General features: G+C 44.9%; 2 long non-coding RNA genes across 2 annotated transcripts; both read left to right on the forward strand.

The window, feature by feature from the left end:
- The first annotated feature begins 2,462 nt into the window (after window positions 1-2,462).
- LOC141129971 (uncharacterized) lies at window positions 2,463-2,974 on the forward strand. Its single transcript, XR_012241927.1, has 2 exons — window positions 2,463-2,635; window positions 2,740-2,974. It is a non-coding gene; the product is annotated as an uncharacterized lncRNA (long non-coding RNA).
- A 5,261-nt stretch (window positions 2,975-8,235) lies between these two features.
- LOC141129972 (uncharacterized) lies at window positions 8,236-8,656 on the forward strand. Its single transcript, XR_012241928.1, has 2 exons — window positions 8,236-8,319; window positions 8,424-8,656. It is a non-coding gene; the product is annotated as an uncharacterized lncRNA (long non-coding RNA).
- The last annotated feature ends 17,707 nt before the right edge of the window (window positions 8,657-26,363 follow it).

Raw genomic sequence — 26,363 nt, forward strand, 5'->3', positions numbered from 1 at the left:
GTTTATAGGGACGGGGATGGTGGACTCAGCAGTGGCCTTTTTCGGAAGGCCACTGCTGGGAACACCATCCTGCATGCCTCTAGCTTTCATCCACCCAGTCTCATTAAATCAATACCCTACAGCCAATATTTGAGGGTGCGTAGAAACTGCACCGACGAAGCGACTTTCAAGATAGAGGCCAATAACCTGCGTGCGAGACTCCTTGAGAGAGGCTACTCACGCACCTCCCTCAAAAAAGCCTACAAACGGGCCATTACACACACCAGGCAGACCTTGATCTACTCACAAAAAAACAAAAGTCAGGACAAGTCTCTACGTATTATCACCAAATATTGTAACCAACATATTGAAATCAAGAGAATTGTGTCCAAGTATTGGCACATTCTCACTATGGACCCTAACCTACAGAGACTTCTCCCTGAAAGCCCCCTCTTTACCTTTAGGAGGGCCACCTCTCTATCCTCCAGACTGGTGAGAAGCGAATTTAGGGATGCCAAGTTTGCCCAGCATTGTAAGTATAGGGGCACCTTCATGTGTGGAGCCTGTGGATACTGTAGATTCATGTTTACTACAAAAAACCCCACGTTACCCAACGGTAGCGTTTTTAGGCCCAAACACTTCGCCAACTGCAAGACGAAGGGAGTGGTCTACATGCTCTGGTGTGATTGTGGATGTTTCTATGTCGGAAAAACCAAATTGGAATTCTGGCATAGGGCATACCGCCACATCAGAAGCATGCAGACATGTGACCCCGACTTACCACTGGGGAGACATACGGCCCTGGTTCACCAGGGAGAATTCCCAAGAATCAAATTTTTGATCTTGGATCGGGTCCACCCAGGTTGGAGAGGAGGAGATTGGAACAAGGATCTCCTCCAACTCGAACTGAGGTGGATCTACAATTTACAGGCGACCAGACCCCCTGGACTCAATGACTCCACTTGTTTCAAGCCCTTCTTGGAGGGTTTTGACTCTGGGAGTATGGAAAGATAGATCCTTTCTTGAGTCCGTGGCTGTTTGCACGCCCCAGGTCCTGCCATACGATTTGCAGGTTATCTGACTCTAGGCCCTTGACCTGCCCCTATTTATGCCCTTACAACTTTTAGGCTTTATTTGCCCGTACGCTATGTCCAAAGTAGGAACCCACTTTGGGGCTCGAGGTGATAGGGGCCTACCTGTATGTCCAGGTTTCGGGTGTGGCAGGACATCGGGGTTATCCCCTGCTCTGTTTATCGTGCCCCAGGCACGCTGGAGTATCGGGTTTTGTTCCCCTTTTATTTATTTATTTGCTCCAGAGCTCTAGGCTCTTTTCATTGGTTTTTCTCCCCATTTTAGGGCTCTGCTGTGTTCTCCCACGCCTTAGTGGCACTAGTTGGTATCCAGTGTGCTCGTACGACCATGGTTTGCATGAGAGTGCAGGCCTGCAGCCTTTTTTATTGTTGTTGGCATGTGTGTTCTTTTTTTCAGGCACCGCCCCTTGCTGTCACTGTGCGTGGACCCAGCACGGTAAGGCTGTCCCCCTCCGGGACACACTAGGGGAACGGATCGCGTTCCCCCTGTCCAGATCGGGTTCAGCGTCAGCTGACTCCGGTCCTGGCTTCCCGTGCTGGTGGGAGTGAACGGCGGCGCGCGCCTCCGGGACGCGGCGCCGTGACGTCAGCCGCGACGATGCGCTCCAGTGTTACTGGTGCGCGTGCGCGGTGTGGGGTCAGGACCGGCGTCATTCGTTCCTTTGGGGGGGCGTGGCGCGGTCCACTCCCAGGGGGCCCACTATTGGACCAGGATGACAGGAGATCTGCCCAGGGGCGGATCCCCTGTCAGCTGGAGCCGAATGGGAGGAGGGAGTCCAGGGTGGACACGATGCACACAGCTGCTTGCTGTTGCAATCAGCTGGCCTCACTTTCAGTGGAGATAAATAGCTGAGCTCATCCACTCGGATCTTGTGATCGGAGGAGGATGCTGCACTCATGCTGGGCTCCTAGCTGCTAAAGTAAGTTACCTGTTGGACTGGGGGTATTACTGGGGAGCTTTTCACTCCTCTGATTATTTGGGGAGCTTTTTACCCTTTTGATTATTTGCTCATATGTGATGTGGTTATATATACCACAACCCATATATATATACTTTTTGCATTACCCTTTTTTTTTTTTTTTTTTTTTAAAATAAAAAGACCCCCCTCTCTCTCCCAACACCAGATCTCTTTTATGATGTCTGTCTGATGGTCAGCAAGGTACCCTCCGTGCCCTCCTCCCCTCCCCCTACGGTACACCTTGTAGGTGTTATTTGTGGCTCCAGATCCCAGGTATGTTTCTCTTTGACCATTAGCCTTTACACATTGACAGGTTCTCTGTACCAGTCTGATGGGGGTGTTCACCCCCAACTCTTTGCCACTCCTCATGATACTGTTTGCTTGGTCTTAGGTCCGAAGATTTCTGTGGACCCCAGCCCATGCACAGACGTTGCACCCTAATTTGGACGTGACGTGTCTCAGCATCTAGGGAAATGGTGTCCTCCACATGAACCTCTTCTAGTACTCCATCTACTCATAATTGGATCACCTGGAATTACACATGGCCTGGGATACCACAGCAGAGCTGATTATTTGCTTTGAATCTTTTTGTAACACGTGCATTGGGTAAGTGAGTTCACTCTCACATACGAGGTTTGGGGGACATATTATGTTACATGTATATGTAATGCTAACTACTCTATGTTTTTTGCTTCTGTAATATTAAACAGATGATAAACCTCACTTGTCAAACCCTGACGAAGGACTTTCCGAAACGCGTCGGTTTAGTGAGACCTACCCCATCCTATGCTTAACTGTTTGTCCATTGTGATTATTTTCTGTCCCCCACATGCTGTCCTTGATGCATTCGTATCTATGTATTTTTTATGCTTGAGTTGATTTTGTCACTTGGTATATTTTTGTATTATGTGTGTGTATTCTGTAATAAAATTTTCTTTTTTCATACATACTATGAACGTTTTTTGGTAATGCCTTAAAAATCCCACCTCTGGGGAACCCATTGTTCGTTTTTCTATATTATGGGATGTGGCATACCTTTTCTGTTCGCTACTCCGGGTCAGACCCCTTTTTGCTGCGTTTTCACATGGTAGTAGATACCAATCCCCGTTTTTTCTGACACGCAGTAGTGAACTACTAACATTATTATTTTGGGCTATTCTGCCCGTATACGTTGAATATACTCATATTGTTTATACTGTGCTGTACCAGTTTTCTGGTCTATTTTCATATCTGCTTTGTGTATTGTTTCATTAGATATTTGTAGATCATGGCCAATTACATGGGGAGCAATTGGGACAATCTTATGTCTGGCTATCTCAATGAGTATGGTAAGAATGAACATATTGAATCAGAAATCAAAGGTCTTTTTTTGAAACTCACTAAATTCCTTGAGAAAAAATCATCCCTGTACTGGCACATCAGATCCTTTCGGGATTATATTAATGACAATATGAACCCATTGGGACTCAGGGTCCAGATCTTCCCCAACTTAGAGGGCCTGGACACTGAGTTCAAAAATGCCTGGGAAAAAATCCTACGCACCTGTTCCAAAGACATGATGGAACTTCTTATTACTGAATATCACAAACGGTCTGATGCGCTGGATGGCGATATTCAGGCCATATGTCTAAAACTTCAACCACTCCAGACTCATAAGACCTACTTAGACAGGGAGACCAAACTTAAAAAACATCTTGAGGACTTTAACAAAGATATCCTTATCAAAAAAGAAAACAAATTTAGTAGGGACCGTGGTGCCTTTGAGGAAAATAGGGCCTATCGGTGGAATCAACCACAGTCCCATAACTATAATAGATTTAGGAACCGGAGGGATCATTACTCTGCCATCTCTAATTCTTCTTCCAGTGTTTCCTCTGTTTCCTCACAGGTCTCCTCTAAAACCAAAAAGGGAACACGTCCCAATCAAAGCGAAAGTAGACCTCAGGGACCAAGGACCCATAACACGAATACATTGGATGGTTCAAAAAACACATCCTTGATGGCAGGTAGATCAGTAGGAGGGATCAGTGATTGTCCCACCACTGTCCCCCCTATACCTCTGGCGAACAATATCAATTCACCCCCGGTCACTAGATCCAAAACCACTCATCAGGGAACTGACAGACAGGATGTCGTCCCTTTAGTAGAGACACTTTTGAGCAAACCTACAAACAAAACCTAGACGGGGCTGGGGAGGTGGGCTTGTTGGACGGTGCTGGTCGACCTTACAGGTCTTTCAGCATTGTCAACCTCTCCTCCCATGTCCTCACAGAAGGGGAAGAACGCATACTCCAGAAGGGCCTGGGGTTCTGCCCCAATGAGAACATGGACAGATTCGAGGTCGTCAAGGACCTCGAACTGTTCGCACGCAAATTAATGTTAAAAAACATGTATCACAAACCCCAGGGATCCATAGACCTCACACCCCAAGAAAACCGGGCCATCGAGCAGCTGGTGTCGCTCTTGGAAGAGAGCGACACGACTGATCTCATTGACCGTATTGACTTACCATCTGTACTTTCCCTTCCCTCATCCAACAGGGAGGAGCCGGCTCAGAAGTCGGCCCAGGGGTCTAAACTTAAAAAGAAATCAGTCCAGTTCCCACCCCCTAGTTCCAACCCAAACATCTCTACGTTCCTTAAACTGGTCCATAAAGATATTGAGAGGCTGCGTATTCACACCCCTGGACGGACCAATACTAACCTGGCTGACAGACAGGCACTCAAGCAACTTGGGGACAATAAATCTATAGTCATCAAGCCCTCGGACAAGGGGGGGAACATTGTCCTGATGGACAATGCTCAATACATCTCAATGTGCCATAAAATACTTATGAACAAGAACTGGTACAAACAAATTTCCAGGGATCTTATCAACAGGTTCCACCAGGAATATTACTCTCTAGTGGACACTGCATATAATAACAAAGTCATCAACAAGACGGTTTGGGAGTACATTAGGGTGAAATTCCCTATTGTACCAACCTTCTATTCACTACCAAAAATCCATAAAGACAGCCAGAACCCCACAGGGAGACCAATTGTCTCAGGTAGAGGGTCCATTAGTGAACACGCAAGTCGTCTGATAGACGAATACCTCAAACCTCACGTCACGAGTTTACGCTCATATGTAAAAGACACCATACATTTTTTGAAGATCATAGACAATCTTACTATACCAGAGAATGCATATTTAGTGACGATTGACGTAGAGGCTCTGTACAGCTCCATTCTCCATGCAGGTGGACTGAGAGCTGTTAAAAAGGCTATCTTTCAGAGACAGGATGGAGACTGGACCTACAATTACTTTATATTAAAACTGTTGGAATATATCTTATACCACAATGTTTGTTCTTTTGATGGTTCCCACTTCCTCCAGGTGCAGGGGGTGGCGATGGGGACGTGTTGTGCCCCATCCTACGCCAACCTGTACCTGGGGGAGTGGGAAACCACCTTTCTCAGTGATGAAGACTCGTCGATGTATACGAACCACTTCTTGTTGTGGTTCAGATACATCGACGACATTTTCACCATTTGGGACGGCCCTATAGAGCTGCTGCAATCATGCCTTCTGCACATGAATAAAAATCGCTTCAATCTGAATTTTACCATGGCATCAAGTCGCAGGGAGATCGCATTCTTGGATGTCATGGTTTATAGGGACGGGGATGGTGGACTCAGCAGTGGCCTTTTTCGGAAGGCCACTGCTGGGAACACCATCCTGCATGCCTCTAGCTTTCATCCACCCAGTCTCATTAAATCAATACCCTACAGCCAATATTTGAGGGTGCGTAGAAACTGCACCGACGAAGCGACTTTCAAGATAGAGGCCAATAACCTGCGTGCGAGACTCCTTGAGAGAGGCTACTCACGCACCTCCCTCAAAAAAGCCTACAAACGGGCCATTACACACACCAGGCAGACCTTGATCTACTCACAAAAAAACAAAAGTCAGGACAAGTCTCTACGTATTATCACCAAATATTGTAACCAACATATTGAAATCAAGAGAATTGTGTCCAAGTATTGGCACATTCTCACTATGGACCCTAACCTACAGAGACTTCTCCCTGAAAGCCCCCTCTTTACCTTTAGGAGGGCCACCTCTCTATCCTCCAGACTGGTGAGAAGCGAATTTAGGGATGCCAAGTTTGCCCAGCATTGTAAGTATAGGGGCACCTTCATGTGTGGAGCCTGTGGATACTGTAGATTCATGTTTACTACAAAAAACCCCACGTTACCCAACGGTAGCGTTTTTAGGCCCAAACACTTCGCCAACTGCAAGACGAAGGGAGTGGTCTACATGCTCTGGTGTGATTGTGGATGTTTCTATGTCGGAAAAACCAAATTGGAATTCTGGCATAGGGCATACCGCCACATCAGAAGCATGCAGACATGTGACCCCGACTTACCACTGGGGAGACATACGGCCCTGGTTCACCATGGAGAATTCCCAAGAATCAAATTTTTGATCTTGGATCGGGTCCACCCAGGTTGGAGAGGAGGAGATTGGAACAAGGATCTCCTCCAACTCGAACTGAGGTGGATCTACAATTTACAGGCGACCAGACCCCCTGGACTCAATGACTCCACTTGTTTCAAGCCCTTCTTGGAGGGTTTTGACTCTGGGAGTATGGAAAGATAGATCCTTTCTTGAGTCCGTGGCTGTTTGCACGCCCCAGGTCCTGCCATACGATTTGCAGGTTATCTGACTCTAGGCCCTTGACCTGCCCCTATTTATGCCCTTACAACTTTTAGGCTTTATTTGCCCGTACGCTATGTCCAAAGTAGGAACCCACTTTGGGGCTCGAGGTGATAGGGGCCTACCTGTATGTCCAGGTTTCGGGTGTGGCAGGACATCGGGGTTATCCCCTGCTCTGTTTATCGTGCCCCAGGCACGCTGGAGTATCGGGTTTTGTTCCCCTTTTATTTATTTATTTGCTCCAGAGCTCTAGGCTCTTTTCATTGGTTTTTCTCCCCATTTTAGGGCTCTGCTGTGTTCTCCCACGCCTTAGTGGCACTAGTTGGTATCCAGTGTGCTCGTACGACCATGGTTTGCATGAGAGTGCAGGCCTGCAGCCTTTTTTATTGTTGTTGGCATGTGTGTTCTTTTTTTCAGGCACCGCCCCTTGCTGTCACTGTGCGTGGACCCAGCACGGTAAGGCTGTCCCCCTCCGGGACACACTAGGGGAACGGATCGCGTTCCCCCTGTCCAGATCGGGTTCAGCGTCAGCTGACTCCGGTCCTGGCTTCCCGTGCTGGTGGGAGTGAACGGCGGCGCGCGCCTCCGGGACGCGGCGCCGTGACGTCAGCCGCGACGATGCGCTCCAGTGTTACTGGTGCGCGTGCGCGGTGTGGGGTCAGGACCGGCGTCATTCGTTCCTTTGGGGGGGCGTGGCGCGGTCCACTCCCAGGGGGCCCACTATTGGACCAGGATGACAGGAGATCTGCCCAGGGGCGGATCCCCTGTCAGCTGGAGCCGAATGGGAGGAGGGAGTCCAGGGTGGACACGATGCACACAGCTGCTTGCTGTTGCAATCAGCTGGCCTCACTTTCAGTGGAGATAAATAGCTGAGCTCATCCACTCGGATCTTGTGATCGGAGGAGGATGCTGCACTCATGCTGGGCTCCTAGCTGCTAAAGTAAGTTACCTGTTGGACTGGGGGTATTACTGGGGAGCTTTTCACTCCTCTGATTATTTGGGGAGCTTTTTACCCTTTTGATTATTTGCTCATATGTGATGTGGTTATATATACCACAACCCATATATATATATACTTTTTGCATTACCCTTTTTTTTTTTTTTTTTTTTTAAAAAATAAAAAGACCCCCCTCTCTCTCCCAACACCAGATCTCTTTTATGATGTCTGTCTGATGGTCAGCAAGGTACCCTCCGTGCCCTCCTCCCCTCCCCCTACGGTACACCTTGTAGGTGTTATTTGTGGCTCCAGATCCCAGGTATGTTTCTCTTTGACCATTAGCCTTTACACATTGACAGGTTCTCTGTACCAGTCTGATGGGGGTGTTCACCCCCAACTCTTTGCCACTCCTCATGATACTGTTTGCTTGGTCTTAGGTCCGAAGATTTCTGTGGACCCCAGCCCATGCACAGACGTTGCGCCCTAATTTGGACGTGACGTGTCTCAGCATCTAGGGAAATGGTGTCCTCCACATGAACCTCTTCTAGTACTCCATCTACTCATAATTGGATCACCTGGAATTACACATGGCCTGGGATACCACAGCAGAGCTGATTATTTGCTTTGAATCTTTTTGTAACACGTGCATTGGGTAAGTGAGTTCACTCTCACATACGAGGTTTGGGGGACATATTATGTTACATGTATATGTAATGCTAACTACTCTATGTTTTTTGCTTCTGTAATATTAAACAGATGATAAACCTCACTTGTCAAACCCTGACGAAGGACTTTCCGAAACGCGTCGGTTTAGTGAGACCTACCCCATCCTATGCTTAACTGTTTGTCCATTGTGATTATTTTCTGTCCCCCACATGCTGTCCTTGATGCATTCGTATCTATGTATTTTTTATGCTTGAGTTGATTTTGTCACTTGGTATATTTTTGTATTATGTGTGTGTATTCTGTAATAAAATTTTCTTTTTTCATACATACTATGAACGTTTTTTGGTAATGCCTTAAAAATCCCACCTCTGGGGAACCCATTGTTCGTTTTTCTATATTATGGGATGTGGCATACCTTTTCTGTTCGCTACTCCGGGTCAGACCCCTTTTTGATGAGCTTCCCACAGTGTTATTGGGGAGATGTCTGTTGTATTATTAATTGATATGTATTCCTTTAAAGCTTGTTCAATGGCCATCTGATGTAGTGGGTGTTTGAGCATTATGTCCGGTAAATACCACGTTGGGTCATGCGCTTTTGGTATGGCTGAGGCTATAGTAGTGTATACTGCATTATGGTCAGACCACGGAATCGGAATTATATCTGATGCAATAATTTCTGGTATCATTCCTATTGTTAGAAAAATATGATCTATTCTGGTGAAGGTTTGATGAGGGTGCGAGAAATAAGTGAATTTCTTTTTCATTGGGTTACTTTCTCTCCATGAATCTACCAGATTGTATTTAGAAAGAAGTTGAGAAAAAGGTAATCTAGAGGTTATTTTGGATGGTGTAAAAGGTGATTTATCTAGAAATGGGAGGAGGACCTGGTTCGAATCCCCACACATTATCACTGTTCCTATTTTGTGTGTATTAATCACTTGTAATATATGTGAGAGGAATGGTGTAGGTTGTTTGTTAGGAGCGTAGTAGGAAATCACCGTGATTGCTGTATCCATTATATAACCCATGAGTATCAGGTATCTACCTTCTGGGTCTTTAATTTCTGATGATAAGGTGAATGGTGTGGATTGGTGAAATGCAATTAGAGTTCCCCTTTGCTTGGTACAGGCAGAAGCCGTGTAAATTTGTTGATAAAAAGGAGAAATATATTTTGGAGTAGAATCTTTGGTGAAGTGTGTTTCTTGGAGGCATACTATGTGAGCCTTCTTGTTATGGAAAGTACGGAAGGCTTTGGTCCTTTTTTGAGGGACATTTATTCCCTGAACATTCAGGGAAAGTATATTCAGTGGTGCCATGGCAATAGATCAAATAGTTTTGACTTACTTTTTGTTATGCAGAGCTGACTGCGCAGATCAACCTGTGTGGACTGAAGAGATGAATAGATAGAAAAGAAACCAGTGAATTCTGGAGTAAAGAGTAAACAAAAAACATATGAGATTAGATGATACATTGTATAAATTATTTTTTGCAAGTAATCACAATTTACCCGTGAAAGAGAATAAATCTCTCTCTCAGGGGAATAAGTGCCTTCATCACACTCCCACATAATATGGTTGGGAGAATGAGGAGGGCTAATGGGGGTACACGGATCTTCCGCTTACAGGAGAGAAGTGCTATGTCAAAAGACATCAAAATGATGTTTCATTAATTGGAGTGCAGAATATAGTTTTTGTTGAAATTATTTATTCCAGGGTGGTTGTATATGGTTAGTCTTGCCCTAGGCTAAATAATTCAGTTAGAAAGGTACTGTTAATAACTTTGGTATTGATGAAGATAGCTTCAATTATTTTGGGATTTTAACCCTTTTAGAGTAAATAATTACATATTTTATTCATATGTACAGTACCTGACCGCGAGATTGTGTTTCCAGCGCGATACCATCGCGCTGGTTCTCGGCGACAGGGTACTGTGAATGTCGCGCTGGCTCGCTCATCGGGAAAGGAAAACGTTGTTTTCCTCCCGCGATGAGTGACAGGCAGCGCTGACAGCTGTCTAGTATGAATCCTGAGGCGGGAACACCGCGCCAAATTTTAAATGAAAAAACCGGCGTGGGTTCCCCCCTCGGGGGCATACCAGGCCCTTAGGTCTGGCATGGATTGTAAGGGGAACCCCCTATGCCGAAAAATCGGCGTGGGGGTCCCCCCCAAATCCATACCAGACCCTTATCCGAGCACGCAGCCCGGCCGGCCAGGAAGGGGGGCGGGGACGAGCGAGCGGCCCCCCCCCTCCTGAGCCGTACCAGGCCGCACGCCCTCAACATGGGGGGGTGGGTGCCTTGGGGGAGGGGGGCGCCCTGCGGCCCCCCCACCCCAAAGCACCTTGTCCCCATGTTGATGAGGACAAGGGCCTCTTCCCGACAACCCTGGCCGTTGGTTGTCGGGGTCTGCGGGCGGGGGGCTTATCGGAATCCGGGAGCCCCCCTTAATAAGGGGGCCCCCAGATCCCGGCCCCCCACCCTGTGTGAATGAGTTTGGGGTACATGGTACCCCTACCCATTCACCTAGGCAAAAGTGTCAATATAAAAAAAACACACTACACAGGTTTTAAGAATAATTTATTAGTCAGCTCCGGGGTCTTCTTCCGACTTCGGGGGGTCTCCTTCCGACTTCTCCCGGTGTTCGGCCTCTTATCCCGGGCCCCGCCGCTATCTTCTTCCAGCTCTATTGCCAGCGAGGGGCCCGGTCTGCTGCCGCTGTCTTGTCGCCGCTGTCTTGTCGCCGCTGTCTCGCCGCCGCCGCCGCTGTCTCTCCGCTTCTTCTCTTCTTCCCCGATGTTGACACGACGCTCTCTCCGGCTCGAATGCTGTGTGCGAGCTGCGGAGCCATTTATATAGGCGGTAACCCCGCCCCCTTATGACGTCATGGTCCCAGCATGCGCAGGGACTCTGGCGTCATAAGGGGGCGTGGCCCCAGAGTCCCTGCGCATGCTGGGACCATGACGTCGTAAGGGGGCGGGGTTACCGCCTATATAAATGGCTCCGCAGCTCGCACACAGCATTCGAGCCGGAGAGAGCGTCGTGTCAACATCGGGGAAGAAGAGAAGAAGCGGAGAGACAGCGGCGGCGGCGGCGAGACAGCGGCGACAAGACAGCGGCGACAAGACAGCGGCAGCAGACCGGGCCCCTCACTGGCAATAGAGCTGGAAGAAGATAGCGGCGGGGCCCGGGAGAAGAGGCCGAACACCGGGAGAAGTCGGAAGGAGACCCCCCGAAGTCGGAAGAAGACCCCGGAGCTGACTAATAAATTACTCTTAAAACCTGTGTAGTGTGTTTTTTTTATATTGACACTTTTCCCTAGGTGAATGGGTAGGGGTACCATGTACCCCAAACTCATTCACACAGGGTGGGGGGCCGGGATCTGGGGGCCCCCTTATTAAAGGGGGCTCCCGGATTCCGATAAGCCCCCCGCCCGCAGACCCCGACAACCAACGGCCAGGGTTGTCAGGAAGAGGCCCTTGTCCTCATCTACATGGGGACAATGTGCTTTGGGGTGAGGATACCGCAGGGCGCCCCCCTCCCCCAAGGCACCCACCCCCCCATGTTGAGGGCGTGCGGCCTGGTACGGCTCAGGAGGGGGGGGGCGCTCGCTCGTCCCCACCCCCCTTCCTGGCCGGCCGGGCTGCGTGCTCGGATAAGGGTCTGGTATGGATTTGGGGGGGACCCCCATGCCGATTTTTCGGCATAGGGGGTTCCCCTTACAATCCATGCCAGACCTAAGGGCCTGGTATGCCCCCGAGGGGGGAACCCACGCCGTTTTTTTCATTTAAAATTTGGCGCGGTGTTCCCGCCTCAGGATTCATACTAGACAGCTGTCAGCGCTGCCTGTCACTCATCGCGGGAGGAAAACAACGTTTTCCTTTCCCGATGAGCGAGCCATCTCGGCGCTGGCTCCTGCGACGGGGCTCGTAGGTGTCAAATCTCGCCGAGAAGTGCGGCGAGATTGACACAATATCGTGGTCACCTACTGTAACTGTTTAGATATGTTAACTCATAAAATTGAGGTTGTATTGCTTCAGATTAGAATAAACAAAAACATAATTCTAGGAACTAGTTAGGTAATAATATATTTGTTTTAAGAAAAGAAAGAAAAAGCTTCCATTACTTCTGGATTATTGAACATATTTGTCCTAAAAAGTAATAAATCTATTATTATTACCTGATAATATATAACTGAACAAGAATTTCCTTATTTCACTTATATATTCAAAGGCTATATGAATCAGAAGTAATAAGAAATATAACTGGAATGTAACATGATCCCACACAGTGTGTGACTATCAGAATGCAGTTACATTCAGTTATAAATACAGGTTTTTTATAGAGAACCATCTCTTAGTATAATAAATGAAGAGATATCAGGAATTAGGATGTCAGTCCATTGAATCTTCTTGGTCCATGGATGATGTGGCATAACGGCCTCTTTTGTGAGAATGATGATTCCCATTTTGTTCTGAAATTTTCTGAGTGCTGCCTGAAGGTGAAGATGATGCCATTTTTCTGCGTGTGGGAGTGTTGCTGCTTGTGGGTTCTGTCAGATTTAATTTTAAAAGGGTTTGTTGTAGTTCATCTGCTGATCTGCTTCTGTAAATTGTACCTTGGTAGTTAAATCTGACTGAAAAGGGGAAGCCCCATTGATACATAATGTTGTGGCGTTGCAGTTCCATTAGTTGGGGTTTCATGGATCGTCTTTTAGTAATAGTAAGTTGGGATAGGTCAGCAAAAATTTGATAATTGTGTCCATGAAAATTAAGTTCCTTTTTTTCTCTTGCAGCAATTAGTATTTGTTCTTTCGTTCTGTAATAATGAAATTTTGTGATTATATCACGTGGGGGTCCATCTTTCTTTTTGGCTGTGAGGGCTCTGTGTACTCTGTCCAGTTCTAAACGTTCAATAGGGATATCTGGCTTTAGTTCTTGTAATAGAGCAGTAATAGTAGATTGCAGGTCCGTCACAGTTTCAGGTATTCCCCTTATGCGCAAGTTTGAACGTCTGGCTCTATTTTCGTAATCTTCGAGCTTAGTTTGAAGTATTAAATTCTCTTTTTTTAATTGTTCCAATTCTGTTATATTTTCTTGGGTTGTAATTTCAATTTCATCCATTTTTATTTCTAAGGCTGCGGTGCGGTTTCCCAGCTCTCTTATTTCTTTGGTTAGGCTTTTTGTTATTTGGTCTGAGGTTTGTTTTAAAGCCTTATGAAGCATCTTTTCAAATTGTAATAATATTACTGGGGATACTGAGGAGGCTTGTGGAGAAGTTTGTGAGAGGATTTGTTCTGTATCTGACTCAAATGGAGAGTCTTGCTGTGACATTTTCTGTCTGTGAGAGCGCCCTGATGCTGTATCTTGTGAGGTGACTGGAGCTGCTTCAGCTGCAGTGAGTGCCTGTGAGCTCTTTGTGAGGTGATTTTTATTTCTGCCACGGTTTCCTCCCAGTACCATATTTCCTGCCCAAACTTTCACAGTTTGTTCCCTGGGGCAAAAAGGTTCAAATGGATACCTTTTGAGTCTGCAGGCTCCGCTTTGTCCTTCTCTTCTCTCCTCAGCGGTGTGGAGCTCTAACAATGCATGTCTGCTCCGCTAGGCTCCGCCTCCTGCCCCCCGGGTTTGTATTTTTTTCAAGCCTGATCGTGTTTTTTTTTTTTTTTTTTTAATTCTCTTTTACTTTTTTGTGTGTGTTTTGTGTGTCAAGTTACCACAACACCATTATTATCTTGTATTAATTAATCTCAAGGAGATTGCTTGGTATTGGTGTCTCTTGTTAATTTCACATTGTATTTTTGAAATGTACCTGCCTCCTCACAAACAAACTGTCCTTTTTGAAGGAAAACACACATAGGCGAGTATAATTGAAACAAAAAAAACTTTATTAAGGGTTCAGAACCAAACAAAGAGGAAGGCAACGCTGGAGAAACATCATAAATTGGCGAAGCCTTTGACCCCCAGGGCACACATCAATTATTTTACAGCAAAATTGGTGGCCTGAGGAGTCCATAGCTAAGGAAGTGCAGTCTGGTCCAGAAGTCCAAGAGATCATGAAAGCAGCAGATGACATGTATGTTCCCAGGCTGTGGTCATACAAGAGCCTGCATCTTTTGTCAGACCAGAGTGAACCCAGGTCATCACTCTCTGGTCTTCCTTACACGCTTCCTTCGCGGCTGTGGCTCTGGTGTTGGAGGTGTGGCAGGAGGAGGAGTAGGACTTGGAGGAGGAGGAGGAGGAGTAGGACCTGGAGGAGGAGGAGGAGGGCATGGAGGAGGAGGACCATGGGTGAGCTGACAAATGTGGGTTTTGCATGTGAGTTGACCCCTCAACCCCTTATTTAGAGCTTCCAAAATTACAAACTCACATAAGAGTCGTTGGCCCTCCTCCATCTGCATCATTTTGCATGCAGATAGCTCTGCAAAATCATCTTCCACACTGTGGGGTGTTCTGAGGGCCTCAGTAGCCTTCCAGAATAGTCCTATTGCTGCCTCCTCCAGGTTACTCCTCTTCCTGACACTTTTTCTTTGAAGGCGGAGGGGAGGGACCTGGGTATTGGGCAGCCACCTCCTGGCTGAGACTTCCCTGTGTATGAAAAAGGGACATCGTTTTAGTTTTTGATTCCTAAATCACAATCATAAATTAGTACTCCAAACCAACCATCTATTTAACATCATTGATTGGACAACCATAAATATTTAGAAGAATGCTATACCTGGCTCAAGCTGGGCTCCTCCACATGTCGCTGCCTGGAAGGCCCAGGTTGGACGTCAGAAGCCTCAGCTGGAGGGGGAAGGAAGTGTGGAAGGAAGAGTGGAGAGTGCAGGCCTGGGTTCAGTCTGACCTGCCAGAAAATGCAGCCTGTCATAGTACCACAGCCTGGGGACATAAATGTCATCTGCTGCTCCTGATCTCTGGGAATGATGGGACGGTGGGACGATGTGGACGTGTTTCCCATCAATTGCCCCTCCGCAGTTAGGAAAGTCCCACCGCTGGGCAAAGTGGGAGGCCACAGTCTGCCATTCCTGTGGGTTGGAAGGAAACTGTCGAGTCAAACAAGAAAAATAAATTAATCATTTTGCACATAAACAGGGAAAGCAGATTAGACACAAACATTCTTGGCCAACATCAGTATAACATTTATTTTAGGGAGTATTTAAGACCAAGGTATAAGGTCCATCTATCAGATCCCCCCCCCCCCCCCCATGGGCCATTTGTAAAATTTTATGGGGGGGAGATGTTTTGGACAGGTAACCATCTCCACTTCATTGAGAGATGAATGCCTAAATAATGTGTATTACTTTGGCCAGCCCCTCATTACTTTACACTATTGGCAGCCCACTGGACAGGTAAGAAGTGTCATAATACAAAGAGATAAATACACACTGTACACATTTTTTTTTTTTTACGTTATAACAAACTTTTTATTTGCAAGATCGTACATAACATGTATAAAGTATTGATACACATATTTTCCATCATACAGGAGGTATTGCATATAAAAAGGTCACGTTACATATAAAGGAATTACATATTTAGTTATTTTAGATTCTGATGTTATCTGTACAATTTCCATATGCATACATATAAAGTATTGGGATAAGCACTGTTTATGTGCATGTTTTAGATTCTTGTAGCCGTCTATGCCATATTGTGCTGTATTTATTTGGGCAACCTCTATTAATATAAAGGAATTTTTTGTATGGAAGGGTCGTGTTTATGTCCCTTTTCCAGTCTACTATATGAGGGGGTTCAGGTCTCATCCATTATCTGGCAATGATTTTCCTAGCCAAGAATAAACTTTCTTGTAGGATTATTAGAGTGGATTTATCTAGTACATTTAGAAAAACCTGTAAAAGGCATTGCTTTGGGTCAAGAGTTAATGGAGACCCCATGTCCTCATGTAAGAAGGTGACTATTTGTTTCTTGTATCTTGTGACAGGACCATATAAGGTGAAATAATGTGCCTGTTTCAGTGCCACACATTGGGCATGTGGTAGGCTGACTTCTTTTGTATCTGGCAACCCTGATAGGGGTGAGGTATGCTCAGTGGAGTATACAAATTTGGGACAGCCTGTCTGAAAGCTTGGGTGACACCAGCTTACATGTTTCCAGACCTTCCTCCCACTCCTCGTCCTCTAACTTCTCAACCTCTCTCTCTCATGTTGGTTTTAAAGCGTAAGCTAGTTTTGCGGAGATAGGAGTGGAGAGCATGTTGTAAAAACAAGAAATAAGCCTTTTTTGGGTCTGTATCTTTGATTATAGCTATAATAGGATTAGGAGTGGGTTGTGGAACATTTTGTGGAAACTGTGTCTGGATCGCATGTCGGACCTGAAGGAAACGAAAAAACATTTGATTCGGAATCAGAAATTCCATTTTAAGTGCATCAAACATCTTGAGGGTTCTGTTAGTGAACAAATGGTGTAAATAATATATGCCCCTGGCAGCCCATAAATCTGAGTTCTGGATGCAATTAAATTCCTGCAGTCTGTTATTATGCCAAAGTGGTGTGTAGTCATTATGTGTTGGTATTCCTAGTTGAGAAGATGCCAGTTCCCATATACGTCTATAGTGATAGAGTAAGGAATGTCTATAGTCTTTTGACTGCATGCTCCCCATGCCCACTGTTATCACGTTTATCTGGTCTCCAATGTATTGAGCCCAACGTGGGCATAGGAGGGTAAGAAAGCGTTCTTTGTCAGTCTTGTCAATGTGGAATAGTTGGGATAATTGTAATGCAATATAGTAGTGATTAAAATCCGGTAATGCTGTTCCACCCGTTTGTGTCTGGTCTTCCCCCATATAAATGGTTTAAGTAAGGCTTCTATAGATTTAAAGTACTTAAGGGATAGGTAGACTGGAGTATGTCATAGGACATACAGCACCTTGGGCAACAGTACCATCTTTATTAAATTGATATGGCCCCATATCCCTAGAGGCAGGCGGGTCCAGACTTGGAGTTTAGATTTGATTAAGGAGAATAGTGGTTCAATATTTAGGGAGATATAATCTGCTGGAGTTTTGGATAAATTTATACCTAGGTATTTTATTATATCAACCCGTTGGAGGGGTAGGTTGGTTTGTGATTCTGTGGGTGGGAAACTATCAATTGGTAATATCTGAGATTTTCCCCAATTAATCTTTAGGCCCAAGAACATCCCAAATTGCTCAATCACAAGAAGAGCTGTGTGTAGGGAAGGGCCAGAGTCTGCCAGGTAGAGTGTCATCCGCATAAAGGCTGATTTTTTTGGTGAGGGATCCGTATCTCAATCCTTTTATCTCCTGGTTGGCATGAATGGATATGGCCAGGGGCTCCGACGCCAGAGCGTACAGCAGAGGAGAAAGCGGGCAGCCCTGCCTCGTGCCTCTGCTTAGGTCAAACTCTCGAGAGGGGCTTCTATTGGCCACCACTCTAGCTGTGGGGTGTTGGTACAACAGCTGCACCTATCAGATAAATTTGGGCCCAAACCCGTATCCCTCCATGCATCGCCAAAGATATCTCCACTCAACCGAATAAAACGCCTTGGCCGTATCCAATGTTACTATTACCCTAGTACCCACGTTATCATGTGTGGCCTGAAGATTAATAAATAACTTCCTTAGATTGAAGGAGGTATTACGGCCCGGCATAAACCCCGCCTGGTCTGATTGTATCAGGAAAAGTATTACTTGATTTAAACGTTTGGAGAGTACATTAGCTAATATTTTGACGTCTACTTGGAGTAAAGAGATGAGGCAGTACGACTCAGTGTATCCCAGATCTTTACCTGGTTTGGGTATAAGGACTATCGTGGCCTCTCTCATAGACGACGGTAGTGTCAGGTTTTCAAACATATCATTATAAAGAGCCAGCAGTTTGGGTGTAAGTACCTCAGAGAAATGTGCATAGAAATCTATGGGTAAGCCATCTGAACCCGGGGATTTGGACCTGGCAAAATCCGCAATAGCAATTGTTATTTCTTCCACTGTGAGGGGTGCCTCAAGGAGTTCCACTTGGCTCTCCGAGAGTTGTGGAAGTGAGATGTTACCCAGGAACTGATCCATTGGTGTCGTATCCTCTGAGACTGTTGATGAGTATAGTTCTGCAAAAAAGTCTCTAAACTTGGAGGATACAACATAAGGATCTGTGATTGGTTGTCTGTCCTGATCATGAAGAGTTATGACAATTGGGGGTTTGTCCTCACTATGAACTAGGTATGCAAGCAATTTGCCAGCTTTTTCTTCATGTTCGAACCACCTCTGTCTAGTAAAGAACAATTTTTGTCTGGCTTTTCCATATAGCATCTGGGATACCACTCTTGTCTGCAGTTTAAGTGTATTGGCATTTGATATAGATGGGTCAGCCATATATGTTTGTTCTGAAGAGGAAAGTTCTGCTATTGCTTTGTCAAGGGCTTCTGTAGAGTTTGTTTTAATCTGATTAATGCGTGAGGTCAGGGTCGCGCGAGCATGAAGCTTGAACATGTCCCATACCACCGGCACAGAGGCAGAATGGTCATTTTCATTAAAGAACCGATTCCATTCCATTGCAAGTGTATCATCCTCTGGCAGCAGGGACAGCCAAAATGGATTCAAGCGCCAGGTTCGCGTTGGTTTATTGAGGGGTACGCTAATAGTGATGGAATAGAAACTGTGATCAGATAACAGTCTGGGTCCAAAGGACACTGTCATTAATCTGGGTAAAAGTTGTTGAGACATGAGAATAAAGTCTATTCGGGACATTGAGTTGTGCGTGGAAGAAAAGCATGAGTAAACGTGTGTATGTGGAAATCTATTTCTCCATGTGTCAATTAGATGAATGGATGAAGTTAATTTATAAAGCTTGGTGTCTCCAGTCTTACCCGTAGCTAGTGTCGGTGGACGAAGTCTGTCTAGAGTATCATTCATTGTGAAATTGAAGTCACCCATTCATATTGCTTGTACTGTCGGGTGTCTGGCCATAAAAGAAATACCCTCAAGAATTATAGTGATGGAGAATGGAGGGGGAACATAGAAAGCCAGAATTAGGAAGGGTTCTCCATACAGTTTAGAGGATAGAAAGACATATCTAACCTGTGGGTCTGTGCATACTTCTCCTAGCTCAAAGTGTACTGATTTTGCAATTAAAATGGATACACCTCTAGAGTGGGATGTATATGTCGAGTGACATGCCCATCCTACCCAGGGGCGGCGAAGGGCCATCTGTAGCCTGCCTTCTACATGAGTTTCCACAAGTGCTACTATGTCAGCCCTCTGTTTCTTAAGGAACGTGAAAGTTGCCGATCGTTTAGTTGGTTCACGCAGACCCCTCACGTTCCAAGTAAGAAATTTTATAGACGCCATATTGGGTTGTCAAAGATTGATTTTGGCATTGAGATGTCTATTGTACATCTCACTAATAGCTCTATTCGAGAAGTTTTCCTAGGTACGTACAGTGCTGTCAAATATAAGAGCAAATTAAAACATTCAACCTTGTTCAAGGACCTGTATTGACTGAAAATGTGTATACAAATTACATCTTGCATTTTTAAAGTTAACTTCAAAATCATCCCCCCCTCTCCCTCTCAGCCCTGCACTGTCCCCAACTGGTGCGGGCACACTCCCAAAACAAAACTGTAGTTGAAATCCAGGAAAAAACAGTCAGATGCAACCTATGTAGGAGAAAAAACCGGTGGAGCCATCGGGCTTTTAAACCACAGATAAACGTTTCCCAAAAGAGCAGGTATATAGAAAATGATTGCGTATAATCTCTGGGATAAACATGAATATGCAGATGTACATGGACAGCTTCACTCCAGGTTCGATGACTGATTTCCCTAAAGGTGCGTGGGGCAAAGTCACGCTGCACCTTACATGTAACAAGTAGGACTGTTGTTGACCTGAGGTTCCGGCCATCAAAATGGTGTGTGATAGAATTGAGTTTCTCCTAAGAAAAAATATCGTCATGCAAATTCTTGGGTCCCTGGATAGGACATAATATAATAGCACCCAGTTCCTGGACTGCACATGGTCCATCTCGGTTTGAAGGATATATCAGCTCAAACCATTAGGGTGAAGTAGTTGTAAAGTAACAAGTTATGAGCAGTCTGTGCACGTAAAGGTTCCTTTAATAGCATTACCCATGGAACAGTAAACGGAGGGGTAATGAGTTGAAACCGATCAGGGTGCTCTTTACATTACAGCATAAGACCTCATGTGCAGGAGAAAAACAAAAAAGGGGGAGAGGTTGATATGTGGTGTACTCACGTTATGATCAGTCCGCCTTTGGAGGGGTTATGCGGCGTTCAAGCCAGGCAATCAGTTCTCTAGGATCTTCAAAAAAATGATGCTCTTCCATCGTGTTCCACCCTAAGTTTGGCGGGAAACAACATGGCGTATTTGAATTGATTTTCTCTGAGCTTGCGTTTTGCCTCCGTAAAGCCCTGGCGGCGGCGCTGGACCTCCGCCAAAAAATCAGGAAAAACGGCGACTTTTATATTAACGAAGGGAATATTACCCTTTTTTCTGGCTAATCTGAGCGCTGCATCTCTATCCTTATAGTTTAGCAACTTGGCTATAAACGTGCGGGGGGGTGCACCATGCAGCGGTGGCCTAGCCGGCATGCGGTGGGCTCTTTCCACAGCCAGCATGGGGGAAAAGGCCTCTCTTCCATAAGTTGTGATTAACAGCTGTTCAAGAAATGTGGTGGGGTCTCTACCCTCAGCACCCTCCGGTAGGCCAATTAGCCGCAGGTTACATCTTCTGAGCCTGTTCTCCATCTCATCCTGCTTGGAGAAGAGCTGTTGAATCTGTTGCTGCATGCGCCCTGAGTCAGCTTGCAAGGGCGGGATAGTGTCCTCTATATCGCTGATACAAGTTTCAGTGGATTTTACACGATCTCGCAGTTTATGCAGATCCTGCATTATTAAAGATATATCTACCTTCACTTCCTCAATTTGAGCCGTAAGGGATGTTCGGCAGAATGTGATTGCTTCCAGAAGCTTGTCAGTGTCTCCTGCCGTCCTCTCCTCCCCAGCCTGTGCCGCGCCGCCATCTTCCTCCAGCTCCTCGCCGTTCTGTCGGCAGTAGTGTGATAGCTTCGCTGCAGCAGATTTTTTGCGCTTTTTGTGGAGTCATGGTGGCCAGAGTCCAGGGTGTCAGATAAGGTGAGTGGGGTATCTAGATGTCGTCTGTAGGACTCAGAATGCTTTGGATTTCAGGATCAATGGATCGAGTTCCTCGGTAAGCGTCCTACTCCATTTAGCATCAGGCAATGCCCCCACACTGTACACATTTTAGCACATTTTTACATTCTGATATTACCTATCAAGATAATAATAGGATAAAAAAACTTTAAACAGTACCATTTGAAAGTATTCAGGCAGGCCCTTGCACTACATGCTTTGGGGAATTCATCCATAAATCTGACCACTAAAGAGGTGGGTATAGTGTGTATGGGTTTGGCAAAGTCAGCAGATACAGGATTGTTATCAGCTGAGTTATCAGTTGGGGGGAGGGAGGGTTCCAAATGATTTTGGGACACCAAAAAAAAGCCTCTGCCACTCTGCCTGAATTTAAAGCACAAATCACATTTTTACACATTTTAGGGGGTGTTTGGGGTAAAGCACTACTATGGAGCTGACAAAATACATTGTTAAGTGACTACACGAGGTGAATATAGGGCCAGGAGAGCATGCTGGGGAGGTAAGTGAAGGCAAATATGTATGAAGGATAAAAAAAAAAAAAAAACAGCATGCATGAGGACAAAGGGGACATTCACAGCATATTACAATCATGGTAATTAGGGAATGAGGAAAGAAATACAATACATTATCAAACATTAAATACAATAAAATGTGGTTGTTAAAGGATAAAAATCTTACCTTAATATACTCCTTCTGCAGGACCTGGATGATGGCAGAACAGGTCTCTGGGATAATGATCCCTAGAGCCTGGGGAATAGGGTGGTGACACGAACTTTATGGAAGAAGACAGCCAGCCCACATCCCTATTTTCATATACACTAAAAGATTTTTTCCTCTTAAGTGGGATTTTCAAGGATGGAGGTCTTCAAAGAAGTATAACAGGAAGTATAAGAAAATATCAAAATTTTATTATATCAAAGGTTTAAAAGTGTGACATATATTAAATAAAGAACAAATACGTAAAAGCAAAAATGGATGCCAAAATTTACAATTATTGATAATACAACTAGGATATACACGACAAGTCGACAGAGCTACACATAACCCCACAGAGGCTGTATCAGCAAGGAGCTAATTGACAGTGCAGGCCCCACACGTTTTGAGGTTGCCACCTCTTCTTCAGGGGCTGGAGGTGAGGTGTATATCTGTCTAAGGAGCAATATTGTAGAAAAGAGACAGAGAAAACACACAGTAGAAAATGTTATATATCAAAAAATAATACATATATACAACTATTTACATGATAAAGATGTGGTATGGTAACAAAGAAATGTTCTAACCATGCTATTTCGGGATCGGCGTCATATGGCATCCAGTTTAGGCGAGGGGGAGGGGGGGAGGGAGAGTGGTTAGCCACCGGGGTCCAGACCCGAGTAACAGCGCCGCTGCCGCGAGACCAAGACCGCCAGCAGATCAAGACCGGACACAAAGGGCGTCACGTCCGTCAGCTAAGTTGTAAATTATCTAGTCAGCTAAAGAACAAAAGAGGGGGTATGTATAAGGGAAACAATAGTCCCAGAGAGATACTTTAGTAGTTTATTAAATGAGGTTCCCCCTAATGAATTTGAGGAAAGGGGTTCTAATGAGTATTTAATTGTACATACCTATTGTCATGTGAGGATTAGGGTTGTCTATAAGCTGACTCCTAGAGCGGGTATCCAGCAACTGACAACACCCCAGGTGTAAGGACTATGGGTGGTACTATGGATTGACAACAAGGGAAAAAAAAAAAAAAAAGTAATATAGAGCCTGGGGGGAGATGCCTGTCGAGAACTTGAGGTCCTGCAGGCTTCTCCCCGTCGCCAAGTACCGCAGGGTGGCGACTAGCCTCTGCTCTGGAGTGATGGCTTGCCTCATGCAGATATCCTGCCTGCTGATATAGGGGGTCAGCAAAGCCAACAAACTGTGAAATATGGGGTCCGTCATCTGGAGAAAGTTCCCGAAATCATCAGGATTATTCTCACGGATCTCACAGAGCAAAGGCATATGACAGAACTGGTCACGCTGGAGCAACCAATTCTTGGTCCATGAACTCCTCCCCACCCTGTTCATGGACTGGACTTGTGTCAAGGTAAGGACCCCAACACCAAGCCCCCACACAGCACGAATTCTACGAAGAGTACGTATACACAACATGGATAGAAAATAGTTGGCTGCTCAGAACGAAGTAACAGAACACACTGAAGAAGAGCAAGGCCTGTGAAGAGCGACCTGAAAATCAGTAACGAACGAACACGAACACAACAACAAGTCAATTGTATTTGCTGCACACAATGAAGACCAGATACAAACCCACAAGCACAAACTGAACAGCAGAAAATGATCTGAAAACCACGAGTCTGAAAAAGCGTGAATCATCTCTCACCAAACTTTTACTAACACGAGATTAGCAAAAGGAGCCCAAAGGGTGCCGCGCTTGGTTCGGAACTGCCCTTTTCTAGTCTCGTCGTACGTGGTGTACGTGACCGCGTTCTTGGCGATCGGAAATTCTGACAACTTTGTGCGACCGTGTGTATGCAAAACAAGTTTGAGCCATGGATTTTGTTGTCGGAATGTCCAATCAATGTCCGATCGTGTGTACAGGGCATAAGTGTTATAAGTGTAAGTATACCATAATATGGTAAAAAAAAAAACTACAGCCTTTAGAACCATTTTAGGTGGTGGGGCTGAAATGAATAGATGGTCCAATCTGTAGTAAACTTTATGGGCAACTTTATGAATGAAAAGTGAACTGTTAATGTAAAGGATGTTTGACCCTCCAGGCATCAAATAAATGGCCTATGGATCTGATCAGAATGGTTTTGGTAAAGCCCACCTAATTCTGGTGTTGACTAGTACCTCTAGTACTGGGGCAAGCAATACACTTTGAATGCTAATTTGTAGTCCTGTGAGCCTCCAGGTAATTGACCAAATCTGGTCTCCAAAATAGTGTATATTTGCAAATGATCAGCTGCTAACGTTACACATGTCTCATAACCATGCAAAATAGTTAAACCAAATAGTACACACGCTGCGCTTATCAAAATAAAAATGTAAGAAATTTCTACTAAAATATTAATAGTGATATCATGCTTAACATACAAAATATACAAAGTTTATTAATACTATACATTAATGTGCAATAAACTTCAATGAATGAATAAACTGGTAAAAGTGCTCCAATCAGCCTGTGTATTGCAAACATTCCACAAAGCTTGTGCAATTTTCAAACATTAATAGATAATTCAAAACAAACATCCATGCGATTTAGTGTTGCATCCATGCATTTCAATGCTGCATCTATGCAATATGGTGTTAGTGCAATGTTCAAAGAATAAAAAGTTAAAAAATACCAAAAAACGCATCCATGCGATTTGGTGCTACATCCATGTGATTCTATGCAATTCAGTGCTATGTTGCTGTGCAATAATCAAATTAACAGTCAGATTTAGTGTTGCATCCATGCATTTACGTGCTGCATCTATGCAATATGGTGTTAGTGCAATGTTCAAACAATAAAAAATTTAAAAAAATAAAAAACGCATCCATGCAATTTGGTGCTGCATCCATGTGATTCTATGCAATTTCGATGCTGTGTTGCTGTGCAATGATCAAATTAACAGTCCACAGATCTTCCACAATCCATTAATGTGTTATTGTGAACACAAACTAAAAGTTCTGTGTGCTCATACAAGTGCTCCCCCCCAGGTGATAGCCCCTCACCTTAGGGCGTGTGACCTTGCAATTAACCTTGGTCCAAATGCGCCTTAGAACCTCTATGGGTTCGATGTTATATGCAGGGTCCTGGATAGATTTGCACTGGTGTCTCTGTTTCTCACAGCAGTCCCGTTTGCACCTCAATATATCAACACAAAAAGGACTTCATGGTGCAGTATGTACTAAATTTATTAAAATCATAAACAAATCCCGCAATGGGTACTCACAGTAACAAGGCGCTTAAGGGCGCCACGCTAAAACCCCCTGATAAAGAGGGACAGGACGGAACGTTATACAACCTGTTGGGAAAGATTAGCACGCCACCCCATACCGGACGCTGTTGCCCGTTCATTTCTGCTGTTTTAGTGTGGCACCCTCAAGCGCCTTGTTACTGTGAGTACCAATTGCGGAATTTGTTTATGATTTTAATAAATTTAGTACATACTGCACCATGAAGTCCTTTTTGTGTTGATATATTGAGGTGCAAACGGGACTGCTGTGAGGAACAGAGGCACCAGTGCAAATCTATCTAGGACCCTGCATATAACATCGAACCCATAGAGGTTCTAAGGCGCATTTGGACCAAGCTTAATTACAAGGTCACACGCCCTAAGGTGAGGGGCTATCACCTGGGGGGGAGCACTTGTATGAGCACACAGCACTTTTAGTTTGTGTTCACAATAACACATGAATGGATTGTGGAAGATCTGTGGACTGTTAATTTGATCATTGCACAGCAACACAGCACTGAATTGCACAGAATCACATGGATGCAGCACCAAATCGCATGGATGCGTTTTTTTGTATTTTTAAATTTTTTATTGTTTGAACATTGCACTAACACCATATTGCATAGATGCAGCACTTAAATGCATGGATGCAACACTAAATCAGACTGTTAATTTGATTATTGCACAGCAACAAAGCACTGAATTGCATAGAATCACATGGATGTAGCACCAAATCGCATGGAAGCATTTTTTTGTATTTTTTAACTTTTTATTGTTTGAACATTGCACTAACACCATATTGCATAGATGCAGCACTAAAACGCATGGATGCAACACTAAATCGCATGGATGTTTGTTTTGAATTATCTATTAATGTTTAAAAATTGCACAAGCTTTTACCTATTTATTCATTCATTGAAGTTTATTGCACATGAATGTATAG

This window comes from Aquarana catesbeiana, linkage group LG02 (assembly GCF_042186555.1).
Source record: "Aquarana catesbeiana isolate 2022-GZ linkage group LG02, ASM4218655v1, whole genome shotgun sequence".
NCBI lineage: Eukaryota > Metazoa > Chordata > Amphibia > Anura > Ranidae > Aquarana > Aquarana catesbeiana.